General features: G+C 27.9%; 1 long non-coding RNA gene across 8 annotated transcripts in view; it reads right to left on the bottom strand.

Annotated features, from left to right (window-relative positions):
- The window catches only part of LOC118197458 (uncharacterized), a 471,813-nt gene that overhangs the window by 213,370 nt on the left and 244,847 nt on the right, over positions 1 to 13,596 (bottom strand). The gene's annotated exons all lie outside the window — the stretch shown is intronic.

The raw sequence follows: 13,596 nt of genomic DNA on the forward strand, positions 1-13,596 counted from the left end.
AAACTATTTCAAGAGCTTTAAACTCGAATCTAAATACGAAAATAAGAATCTTTTCTTTCCCCCTTTTTTGTGCCGGGGGGAGGTCACTAAAGTAAAGAAACACAAAAGTTAATTACATATTTGTAGTCTTTGCATTTCTTTGAAACAAAACAACTACAATTTAAATGAAAAAGTAATTTTGATAGTCTAAAATTAAAAAGCTATCAATAGGTTATTATATAGTTTATTATCAATATATTTAACAATACTTTAGTATTTTCAAAAGGCAGTTATAGTTAATAGTTCAGTTATTAGTATATTATTTTCAACAAAACTTATTAAACCCATTATTATATTTGAGTGCATTTACATTATATTTTGGCATGCATTCATTTCATCAATCAGTTCAATATTTAAATTAAATAAATCTCAAATTTCCTGAAGGTGTTCCTTCACAAGGAAAGGAAAGCTGAAATTTTAGAGAACTGGCACATTAAAGAGTGATTTTCCAAGATTTTCATCATATTTTCTTCTGAAAAACAAGTTATTAACATATTATTTTAATCAATGCATGGATAACTATGTGAGATAATAGGCTATAATTTTTTAGTAATTATGTTAAATTTTTTTTTTTTTTTTTTTTTTTTCAATCTGATGTTACAGCAATTTTAATTTATTTGAGAACTTGTTTTCAACCTTTATAGCATGAAGTTTCGAACTCTCACGAATTGTCATTTTTATTACTTAAAAACGATAAGATACTATTTATTTAATTTAATTAGTAAATTACTAAACGGATTTTGTGTGAAAATATTTTTAAAAATACTTTTTTAGAGATTTTTCCTATAGTATAAATCCTATAGTGGTAGTATTCCTATAGTACAAACAGTGGTTAAATTTATTAAGGTATTGTAATGATTGGAGTTTAGCGGCGTGGTAGTTGTAGCAACATTTTTCCACATCATTTATTAAAAGAGGAGGAACAGTAATATTTCATGAAGCAAATAAAGCACCAGAAAAATTTATAAAGCAACAGCGGAAAGGCATTGGAGAAACCCTTTACGAGAAAAATGAGAATACACCAGGCTGTTGTTGTCATACTAAATTTTAATTTAAAATTAAAATTAATTCTAATTTGTTTAGTGTATTTTATGATATACATACTTTCCGATCAATAAATTTCATGGCCGTAGCTTCTAGATTTCAAATCCATCTCTCCTCCGAATTCGCAGCATAAAAGATGGCGTATGCAGAGCCATCTATCGCAGAAGCGTGATACTAATGACACACATTCACATCTCTAAATCAAATTAAATGTAGTAATATTTTTTTAAGAACTAATTCTGATACTTGAAAAATGAATTCTATATGAGCATTAAACATACCAATATAACTACACTGTTTATTTTCTAATGCACAGTGTTTCTTAAAACTTTCCATTATTTGTCATGTAAATATATTTGATAAACCCCCTTCAAAATTATCATATCTAGTTAAAGACAAAAAAAAAAAAAAAAACCTGTTCATAAAAAGTGTTGCTTCTCTTTTGCACTACTCATTCGCTGAATATGAAGGATAAATGAAGATAAAAAATTTTTAAACATATAAATAAATTATATTTCATACAGTATTAATATAACTGAGTTATTTTTTACGAATAAATACTATACAAAATTTTTACATAACATTTCCTGCTTGAAGTAATATAATGAAACCAAATAAGTTTTTATTGTAAGCAAGTCGTACTGAACAGGCAGACACTGCAGAAGAAAAGTATAACAGTTATGCTTGGGAATGCAGAACTAAAAATAGTACAAAGAAACTATAGTCACCAAATAAAGTAAATAAGGAAATGAAACACGTAATTAATAAATAATTACTATCTGTTAAACTCTCCCGCTTTAAATAAAATAGCCCGGAATTTTCATTCAGTCAACAACTGTAAAGCAATTAGTCCTTGCTTCATAAAAATTTCTTTCTTTAGTACTAGGAAATAGAATCTGTTTACTTTAGGTAAGCGAATTTAACCAATTATTTATTAGCTAAATATTACAAGCTTGCATTTAGAATGTTTATATATAAATTTTATTGCATCAATATTTATCTAGCATTGTCTACATATTTATTTGATTCTCTGTCGACGATTAATATTTAGCTTCTGTGTCATCAACATATGTTATTCAGAATAGGTTATGACGTAGGCTTATGCACAGAAACTCTACTGAAATACTAAAAATAATTGTAATTCAAAGTTTAGTTATAACTGTTAATACTGTTCATGAAATCACGTTATTAATAAAAGAGTATTTCTGTTCCTTAAATGTTTTGCTAATTGTTAAAAACGATACCGTTAAAAAGTTTTAGATATTGAAATTTTCCATTTTTAATCGGATGAAAATTTGGTAATTAACTGTGAATGAAAAAGCAGATTCGAGAAGGAATTTTAACTAATAGAAAATCAGTTTCTTGTAAATTATGACACTTAAACGTTTATTTGAAAGCCTTCTACCAGGAATTATGCTGAGTTTATGGACTCTACGTTTGCAATTATTTTTAAAGCTACCGTTTAAAATGACTGTATATTTATGCACCAAATTTCGAAATATTAAACCGCTTAAAATAGAAATAGTTTAAGATTAATTCTTTAAAATTTACTTAATAGTTTTATGATAAAAAAGAAATAGTTTTAAGACTAAGTTAATTAATTTCTTCTTTTATTTATTATTTAACTGAACTATTTTATTTTAAATTTCTGGAAATAACCCTTTAACTTATGAAAGGGAAATATTTTTTGTTGTTGTAGTTGGTAAACGATTTCAAACGTTTCTGTCCGCTTTATTAATTTTCTGCTCCTCTTTTTTCTCCTTATGCTTCTTGAGGAAGTCATTTAAATGCGTTCAAAGTTATCAGAAATTTAGGAAATTTTGTAATAACCCTTTACATTCAAGAGAAAAGTTACATAGATGCATAATTCACTGTTGATAATCAGCTGTAAAAGAATTATCTGTTAATGGATGCTTTAAAAGATGGGAGCTTTTTAAAAATGCTGTTTAAAAATTTTGAATTATTAAAGTAAGTTAAGCATTAATCAGAAATATGAAAACAAATTGTAAAATTAAGTAAGCTGGATGAAGAAAATAAGTGATAACAACTGAATGAGAATTAAATCCATACTTCAGTGATAAATTTTCATGAAACACGAATGAAGAAAATTATTGAAAGTTTGCAAGTTTGTGGAAAATTAAAATTTTTATTCGTAGCAATGCAAGAAAATGGTTATAAGACAGGGCAGTGTTATTTTATATGCACAAGAAAGCATTCTTATTCTAGGTACATTTATTTTATCAAGAAAGGATATGTATCATAATATAGTTAAAATGTAGAAATATTGAGAAAATTTGAAATTAATTCATCAAATTACTGACAGCCCAATGAGGGGGAGGGGGAAAGAAGGAAAAGAAAAAAAAAATAGTTAAGGGAAAACAACAGATGTACCGTTTATTGATAAAAAAAAATGCTTGAATTAAGAGACTTCTGAAATTTTGAAAATGTATGGCTTACTTAATTTTGAAAATATCCTACTAAAGTCATTTCGAATTCCGGAAAATGTAAAGTGAAATTTAAAGAAACCCGAACTTCCAGTCTCAGAAAACCAGATCAAAAAAGTAAACTTAGTACATAAAAGAAGTTTAAAGAAAATAAAAATTACAATGTTAATCACGGTTGATGAAACAGAAATAGTAAAAAATGTCAACAAATATTAAGAAAAAAAATTATAAATTAATAAGGTAAATATTTGAAACTAATAAAATAGTAATAATAGTAATCAGATGAATGAAAGGTCAATTTGTTTTTTAAATAAATGGAATCAGATTTACAGTAAATAATAGGAACCCCATATATTTAATAAAACAGTATTAAAGCATGCAGGCAGACGGCAAAATTCTTCCTCGTGAGCAGTATTTTGCTGTTAAGCTATATAACATTCATCAGCTTGTAGAGAAGCATATTGTAATTTACTTTTGATTATTTTCTAATTTTATAATATTTTTAGAATTTTAATAATTTAAAAAAATATAGGATTTACGCTTATGTATGTTACCGTTAATGAAATATACTTTATTTTTTTTACTGTATTGAGCGAAAGAGAGCTGAATTTGAAATACCTGCAACATTTAAGTAATGCCACCTATCGGCAGAAATCAATACTAAAAATTTGGGTAGAGCGCCCCCAATCGGGAGTTTCAGGAAGGCGTGGCCATCGATCAGCGGCGGGGCCATATCTTTGATTGACAGGATGGAGTGCCGTCCTTCAAGACGCGCCCACTTAGGGCTTGCGTGATAATGTGAAAATGTCGTGCAGCTAAATAAAAAACGATTTACAGTGCGTGCATCTACTTGGCAACCTATCAGATTTTTTTTTTGACTTTAAGCCAAAAACAAAGCAAATTGTTTTTGCATTAAAATCTAATATTCAATCATTTAAATTTTAATTGTAATTTTTTTTTCACCGTTGAATATATTAACACCAAATTTACACGATAAGTCTTTTTATAAAACATATAATGGATAATCTGTTACGAGAAAATGATAATTTTTTTATCACACCACACTCGAACTTATTAAGTGCGTTCTTAAATAGGGTATACTAGTTTTCGCTTTTAGCATTAGTACTTTTTTTTAATGAAAGTTATTAAAGTTAACTTGGGAAGCTTAACCACGTATATCTTAATTGCATTTAAAACAGGTGTCTTAATACTACTCATTAACATTTAATAAATCTGCATTCCTTTTAACTGTTAAGCTCTTTCAAAGAAGCAACATCTTAAAAATTTATCAGTCATTGTTACGCAAATTAAAGAGAAAATAATAATCGCTTTGCACTTTTAAAGTGTTTAGTACTTTTGTTATTATAAGCATGTGCAACGGTATGATCTGCAATGCAAAATAGCATTTATTTTTAAATCACAGAAGTATCAGTTTATATCTAGACTTGCAAATAAAAAATTTGAACTGCACGCAAGGAAATGTTCATAATAAGAATATTTCGTAATTAGTAAAATGCTATATAGTACCTTAAATATTTATACTTCCGATTAAAGTCACACCAAAACAGTGAGCACCTTTTAGCATAAGAAAAAGGTTTAGTAAGTGAATATTTTCTTTTTTAATCTTAAAATAAAACCAGTTTGGAATAAAGATCTGAAGGAAACATACTCTTATTTTGAAGGCAACAATGATTTTTAGAATGAAGCATATAGGAGATGAGAATTTTGAAGTGCATTCGACAATTTATTTTAATGTGAGTATAATTTTCTCAATATAAAGTAAATTAACCTTACTTTAAGTGAAATTACAGTTGTCTTTTCTATAAGTTCACGATCAACCTACTTAAATGTACTTAATTCAACACTTTAAAAATGCCTACGCTGAAAAGTGATACATCCATCATTCCCATCCCCCTTATTCTCTATTTCAGCTTTTCTTTTTCCTTCTGCTTTTCAGCAGCATATATGCTCAAAAATGCCATAGCCCTTTTTTTTTATTCTTTCTTTCGTTTCTTTATTTTTTACAGCATTCATTTTTACATTCGTTCCGCTGTTTCTCCGTATCAGTACAGTTTTCCTTTTTGAAATAATGGAGAAGTCGATTGTGTGAATTTTGTAGAAAATTTTCCTGTTTTTGGTCTGCGTAACAATTTGTATTGTAATACTGTAATTTATCACATGTCCAATTAATTGTACAGTGCCAATTCTTTATGAATGAAATTCTCTAGTTTTCTTAAATATTTGATTCACAAATATTTCTGGGAAGTAATTGGTAGCTCAAAAGTAAATTATGGTACTGTTTAACATAAAGTAACTTCATTGTGTAGATGGGGGGGGGTGAGAATTACATCGAGAAGCTATTAAAATTCAAAAAGGTTTGGTTTGGTTTATTAGATTACGGCAAAGCACTCGAGGGCTATCTGCCTTAAGGGAGGGATGCCTTCGTGAAGGACTTTTTAAGGGAAACTGGCTCGTATACACGTTACACATGGGGAAAACCACTAAAATGCCAAAATAAATAATGAAGGAATGAAAGTACTCAGTTTAGAATTCAAAAATCGTAATTTCAATACCTGATACGAATTAAAATGCATTGAAGTTTTAATATTACACGTTAGTTGATGAGTTTTAATAATAGTTAATCATTTAACATTTAACATCACGAAATGATGAACAAATTATAACAATGACCGCTTTAGAATTTAAAAACAACAGTTCCAAGCTATAAACTATGACGAATTTTAAATTTTGATTCTTAAATTCTACAGAAAAGTAGATGTGTTTAGTTTTGTACTTTTCCAGGTAGACAAATAGGTAGATTTTTCCTTTCCTGATTAGATACCTTATGGCATCATTTCAAGCAGAATATATTCTTGCAGACGGCATTAAAAGCGTCAATATTTCTTAAGCTGGCCATTTCGTCACTGGGAGAGGGGAAAACAGAAATCTGTTTTTCAGTTTTTCGGAAATAACGAAGCTGCATGAGATTTTCAGACCAGACAAATAATGGAAAATATCATACATTAAATTTTTAATTTGGAATTATTTTCATAAAAGGGCTTTACCCCTGTTTAAAAAATAAATACGTAAATTTTTATTTTATATTTACTTTTTTCCGCTTAGAGTATTTGTCATTAAAAAAGTCACAACTTTCTCAGTTTCATGCTTTTATTTTTTCAAATCTTATCATCTCCCAATTTGAAAATGATTACGGCGTTTAGATGTCAACTCCGAAAAATAATACTGAATCACGTTAAGTTTCCTTTAATCATCTTCATGTATTACACCAGATATTAATTTACCATTTAATTACGAAGATCTGTTTCATTTCGTATGTGCACAAACTATTTTTACTATTAATCCTCATGCTAAATTTGTGTAACAGTCATTCAATTTATAGTTAAAAATGAAACGTAGAAATAAAAGCTACATTTTATATGTCCACATACTCAAGTTAAATCTTAATAAACATTTTAACACGGGATAAATATGATAGAAAGCTATATATGATAATACCTAATAATTCTTCAATGTAACATCACCGGAATGATGAAACATTTTATTTCTAAATTCTTTATTTCTTCTATTCATTAACCAGATATTTTACTATTTTCCTTTTTTCATACATGTAGTCAGAGATAAAAATTGAACAACTTGATTTTTTTTTTTCAATTCATATCAAAACTGAATTTATTTTTATGAAAGGTTGTAAGAGAGCTTAGCCGAGAGTCAAATTATGCTCTGAAAATATTTTCAAAAGTCATGCATTATGACTTTCAGAACAGTGTATCAATAGATCTCATGTGTACTACGAAGTTGTAGTATTGTGGATGGTATAAATAGGCTTTTATTTGTAAATCATGAAGTATGTATAACGGTTCCAACTTATTTTAAGCATAAAATATTTTAATTTTAGATTTTTTATAACCTATAACTATAGATTACAGAGTTAATTTGAAGAGCACAGTGCGGTTCTTTCAGTTTATTTTCTTTAGTTTATCTGAAGTATTATGAAACAATCCAAACATTCTAGTACTGATACTCTAAATCGCAATACATTCTTCGTTTTCAGAATGGTAAGCAGTGAGAGAACTTGTTTTCGAAGTAAAGCAAACAAGTAAAATTCTCATTCAAAATCTGTTAAGTATCTTTTTTTTTTTTTTTTTTTTTTTTTTTTTTTTTTACGTTATTCTGCGCCGGGTGACCGCTCTGTTTACTGTTAGATTGCTCAGCGCCGTTAAAGTAGGCTTAAGCGGCCGCGCTAGATACAGTTAGCTTCTGAGGCAGTTTGATTTATAAAACATAAAGCAAAATAAATTCACATCATTATAATTCTAAAAAGAAATAATGTACTTATCAGCAACAGAGTTTAAATTAAAAAGGCCCTTGTTTGCAAGATTAGCAATGTTCCAGAATTCTGTATTCCAGGAGATAAATGTCCCTGCAGGAATGCATACAGGTAACTGAGGAGGCGTTTTGTTTTGAAATTGAACATTTCTCACATAAGAGACTTCATGCTTGATATAAAAGCTTCCTATTATGTAATAAAAAGAACAGTAAATATACGAAAGTTTAGAAATGCTCAACCAGTGAACATTTTTCAGTTTAAAAATTACATAAGAATGGGTACTTAAATGCATTTCTCAAAGCGAATATCCAGAGCAATATGTTTCAGCTTTCGTAAGAAATGTAAATTACTGTGCAACTTCAATTATTTGAATCGACCAAAGCAACTAACATTGTTCATATAGAATACAGTTTCTTCTTCCTATTGAAATAAACGTATTGTTGGTTGCAGCGAATATATTGATTTTCGCTTAAAATAACTATATTGATTGTTGTTTCTCATGAATACAGCAGCTGATTGCCCATTGAATACAATGCCTCTTTCAAGCGAATGCAAGATTATTCCATTTCTAATGGATCTACCTTCTCAATTCATTATTAATATTATTATCTCATTAAAAACAAATAAATAATTAGTCCAACATGTCTTAATATATAAATATGGCGATTTCTATTAATCTTTTTCATGCATTTAAATTCAATGTACCAGGTTTTAATTATTTAAGTTTAAATTCTATTCTTATCTATGATACATTCATGAAAATTACCAGAATTCTTTCTTATGTCATAGTAAGCTATGTACATATAATGCATTAAGAAAAATGAAATAAATGTATTGCATGCAATGTATTGCGTTGTAAACTGCACGCATTGTAAATGTATTGTAATTGTGTGTATTGTATTGTAACTGTAATTCTTATCTATGATACATTCATGAAAATTACCAGAATTCTTTCTTATGTCATAGTAAGCTATGTACATATAATGCATTAAGAAAAATGAAATAAATGTATTGCATGCAATGTATTGCGTTGTAAACTGCACGCATTGTAAATGTATTTTAATTGTGTGTATTGTATTGTAACTGTAATTGTAAATGTATTGTATAATTGTTGTTAATCAACAACAAAATATGTACTATACTCGTTTCAGGTCAAAACATTTTGCAGCTTAATAAACTGCAGGTGCAGCTTTCATTATTTTACAGCATTCTAAATAGGCTGGCTACCTTTTAAAATCACTTTTTAAAATAACAGTTACTAGTGCACGAAAAACTGTATTTCTTACATCTGATATTTCGGGGAAGTTTTCTTTTCCACTCGAAAACTAGTTGTTTGAACTAGTTGAAGAAAACTAGTTGTTTGAACTCGTGATCTGAACTGCATTGGAAACTGAAGTTTTGCTAGAAATTTACAAGTGTTAAACGTTGAGTTGGGTTTACTTATTTTTATAAATAAATCCTAGCAAGTAGTTGCTTTAACTCACTAGAAATGCTTTTGTTTGTCAAAATATAACTTTAATTTTTCATATAAAAATACTACGATTTGCATTACTGTGAGTTTCTTTGATGGATAGGTAAGCAGTTTGTGTTTAGTGACATTAAAGCATTAAATTATACTTGAAAGCGTTTGCTGTCATAGTTTTTCATAAATATTTAAGTACTTTCATACTTAACTCGTAAACAACACTAGCTCATATTCGTTTTGCAAAAAAAAAAAATACAATAAATGTAAAATTCTGACTAAAAATATAAGATATAATACTGATATATCTCTGTGGTATAAGATATTATTTCATTAAATGAATTACCCAGTTTTAGATAAACAGTGTGCCATAATCTACTGTTAGAATGAAAAAGAAATCTTAAATGGATAAAGTGATGTGATTATAAGAAAAGCATGCAGTGACTTAGACATTAACTGAGATAATGCTATTGATCATAACATAATTATCTTACTTAATCTTCTGTTTGTTAACCAGTTTTGAAAGTATGAGAATTTTTTTCAGCGAATGTATTACAGAATTAGTTCATGTTTTCATTTTTGTTAACTTTATTTTTCCGTTAAAAGTGCACAGTACATAATTTGTTTTTTCACTTCACATTTCTTTTACAGTTCTTTCTAAAGAGTTTGTTATGCTTCAAAATCCCCAACTGTATGTTTTGGAATTTCGTGATCTGAACTGTTCGCGACTGCAAACAACTGCATTGCTAAATAATAAAACTCATTAGCAAAAATATACCTAACATTATTGGAATTATGCTTATGCATTTATTATAATTATTAGTGACTAGAACTTTCAAAATAATTTTCATTTCATTTTAAAACTATTTTCATTGCTTAAAACTGACTTTTAGAGATGGTACAAAATACTCGCCAGTCTAACAAAGTTACTATTGTTATGTATTCATACTATAGCTGGAGTAGTAGGCTATTACTGCATGTATTATCAACCTCAGACCGACAGAAACAAATTTAATGAGACTGTAAAATACATTCTAATTAAATAAAATCAGCAAAATGAATTTCGTAAGCAATGAAATTTAAAACCATGCAGAGCTATTTTCTGAAAATGCGTCTGGTAACTAGTGAAACACTTTGAAGAGTTAGAACTGCAGAACACTAAAGTGGCAACACGAAGCTGCATACGAACTTGACAAAAAACATTCTTGCATAAGAAAGAGTAGGTGTTGAATTTTATGTAACAACCTTTGTATTTTATTATAAATGAACGTAGACCATTATATACTTCTAATATAAAATATCCGAAATAGTGTTATCTAAAGCAGTTACTTTGCACCGATCGTCATTATCTAAAGCAGTCTTTTAGTTACTGTATCAAAAATAGTTATAAATGACTTTGCATTAAGCTTCTTTCAGACAAAGAAATTAATTTGTTCTTGGAGATCCAGTATTTAAAAGTTCTTCCGCAAAATTTTAATTTACATATCGAACAGATCAACAAATTTCAGTGCAATCCTTTTTATTTTTCATGAAGACAAATAAAACAAACTGCACAACAAGGAATTAATTTATGACCTTATAAATCGTAGAGATAATTAATATAATCAAGCAAAGTATATTTTATTTAATTTGAATGTAATTACGTCAGAAAAATACTAGGAAACACATAACCAGAGACAATGTCTGAATATGGAACAATGCAAAATTGTTTTGTAAACTGATTATTAGAAATATTTTTTCCATGGATTTGAGCTCCTCCTTCCTGATTGCTGAAAACGAATTAGTAATGGTTATTTTCTAAAAGCTATGATCAAATTTCTCATATGTGAGTATAACAATAAGAAAATTTCTGATTATGGGGACATAAAAATAGAAAATAAAATAAAATAGCCTTTATTTACCATCGAAACTTTAAATACTGTTGCCAAGTAACTGAAATTTTATGGTTTTCGACCTTGATTTCACTAAAGATTTGCTTACATTTTCCCCTTATTTCAATTATTAAAATATTATGATAATATGCATTGAAAGAAATGATAGCATTTGGCTTACTATACTGAAGTTGTTAAGAAACTTCCTTTTTAAACTTCGCGCAAATTATTTTAAAAATTTTGTATGTTGACTATAATATTCAAGTATTTGAAACAGCACTTCACTTAAAAATCTCTTAAAGAATTATTAAAAATAAGTCTATTAAATTCGGTAAAATTATTTAACTATTTCAAGACTTCAATGAAAAGCTCAACCGATTAGTTATTATGATTGTTATTACTTTTCACTATGTGAATAACATCATGAAAAATTTTAAAACAGTTTTTTAATTCCCAGCAACATCCTATTAATTAAGAACACGACTCTTCCGTAGAAACAGATCCAGCTTAAAAAATGAATTAATTATGCTTATCTTTAGTTTCTTTATTTATTTTATACGATCTTGTAACTGAAGAAATGATGAAATTTCGATAATGTGATAATTATCTTATCATTTCTCTATCTCTCTAGAATATATATATATATATAGTGTGTGTGTGTGTATGATGGTGTGTATGTGTGTATGAGATACTTGGAGAATCACATGGGAATTTGTAGTTGAGAGATGGCAGCAATTAAGCGCTTGTAACGGTTTAAAACATCCAGACTTGTCAGCCTTCTCTTTCCCAATAAAACCAGCATGGGTTTTAAACAATGAAAACAAACTTCATGTCTGTTACTAGTCCAATCAGTGGTTGTTTTCTTTTGTACCCTTAATCAATATTATTGTTATGAATAGCTTCATATAAGGCTCGGAGATACCATCAAAGAATCTGAAATGAGTAAGGAGTATTAAACTTATCAGCAATCCAAATCAAAATATAATATAGTGCTAACATGTCTGCTTGATATACAGAGTTCAAAAAGTCCAACTGATACTTTTTTAATTTAATCGCAAGATCAAAGTAAAACATAAAAATTGCAAAACCAATTTTTCCCTCCAGGCCAGATCCATCGGTATAGATAGCAAATTCTTTGTCACGATATATATGTCTGTCAAAAGAAATACTAATCTTACCTGCTCGATGTATACAGTAGCGACATCAAAAATCCAGTAAATGAAGAGTTACGCATTAAGAAGTATTTAATAATTCAAAATATTATAAATATTTATCAATATATATACACATACGTAAAATGCATATATACTCTGTATATCCTTTAAAATTCAAATTCTAAATCCATGTTTAGGAAACCAAGCAATTCCTTTACTTTTTCCTCCCTGTTGGAGCAAATTCAGACATAGTAGGTGACTTTATTTTTTTTTGGAGGAGGGGGAATACAATGACCTAAATTCTTATGCATACAAATTTATTTAGTAATGCACTCAGTATAACCAGGAAAAAAAAAAAATGTAGAGATTTTAGAGAAAAATATGTCTTCGTACAACTAATGTATACAAAAAAAAAAAAAAAAAAAAAAATGTAACGTTACAAATTTCTTTTATCAAAATCAAGGAAAGAAGACAGTTTTCAAAAGGAAGGTAGGTATTACTTTTGAACTGTGATTAATTTATATAAATCCTGTATTACTGATTTTAAAGCAGGCCCCTAAATTTCAATAGATAAAAATTTTTCATATCTTTTGCCATTATCATAATTTCAAACATGTTAATCTGACAAAATTTTAAAAATTTTAAATCTGACAAAATTTTAAATGCTAAAATCTGACAAAATTTTAAATGCTAAAATCTGACAAAATTTTAAATGCTAAAAGTATGTTTAGCTGCATTCTAGTGATTAGAATCCTCACTTAATATATCTATCAAATGTGGAGTAATATATGCACACATCAAAGCTTCCCTATCTAAATTAGTCTTTATTTTTGAAAAAAAGAAATAATGTGATTATATTATTTATTATTTATGATTATATTACTTTTAGATACCGCAAATTAAATTCCAACAATTAATTAATTTAAATTTTTATATTAAATACTTTTTTATGTTTCTTAAAACTGGAGTTACCGACATAGCATCAAATATGAGGAGTATTATGGAAGTAAGGCAATGATGTATAAAATATACTTAGAAAATTCCTGTAATGATTAAATAACATAATTTTAGACTGGAAGTACATATTCTATGACTTAAATTCAATATTTCCGATGAAAATTATATACAATTTGCATTGGTAGATATTCACATCTTGCTTATCTTGATAAAGGAATAAACTGGAAAGTACTTTTTTATTTGACTTTACTCCCTCTTATTCCTTCTTCAAAATTTA

The sequence above is a fragment of the Stegodyphus dumicola genome, chromosome X1, assembly GCF_044657685.1.
Source record: "Stegodyphus dumicola isolate Sdum_Otavi_A_Nest chromosome X1, ASM4465768v1".
NCBI lineage: Eukaryota > Metazoa > Arthropoda > Arachnida > Araneae > Eresidae > Stegodyphus > Stegodyphus dumicola.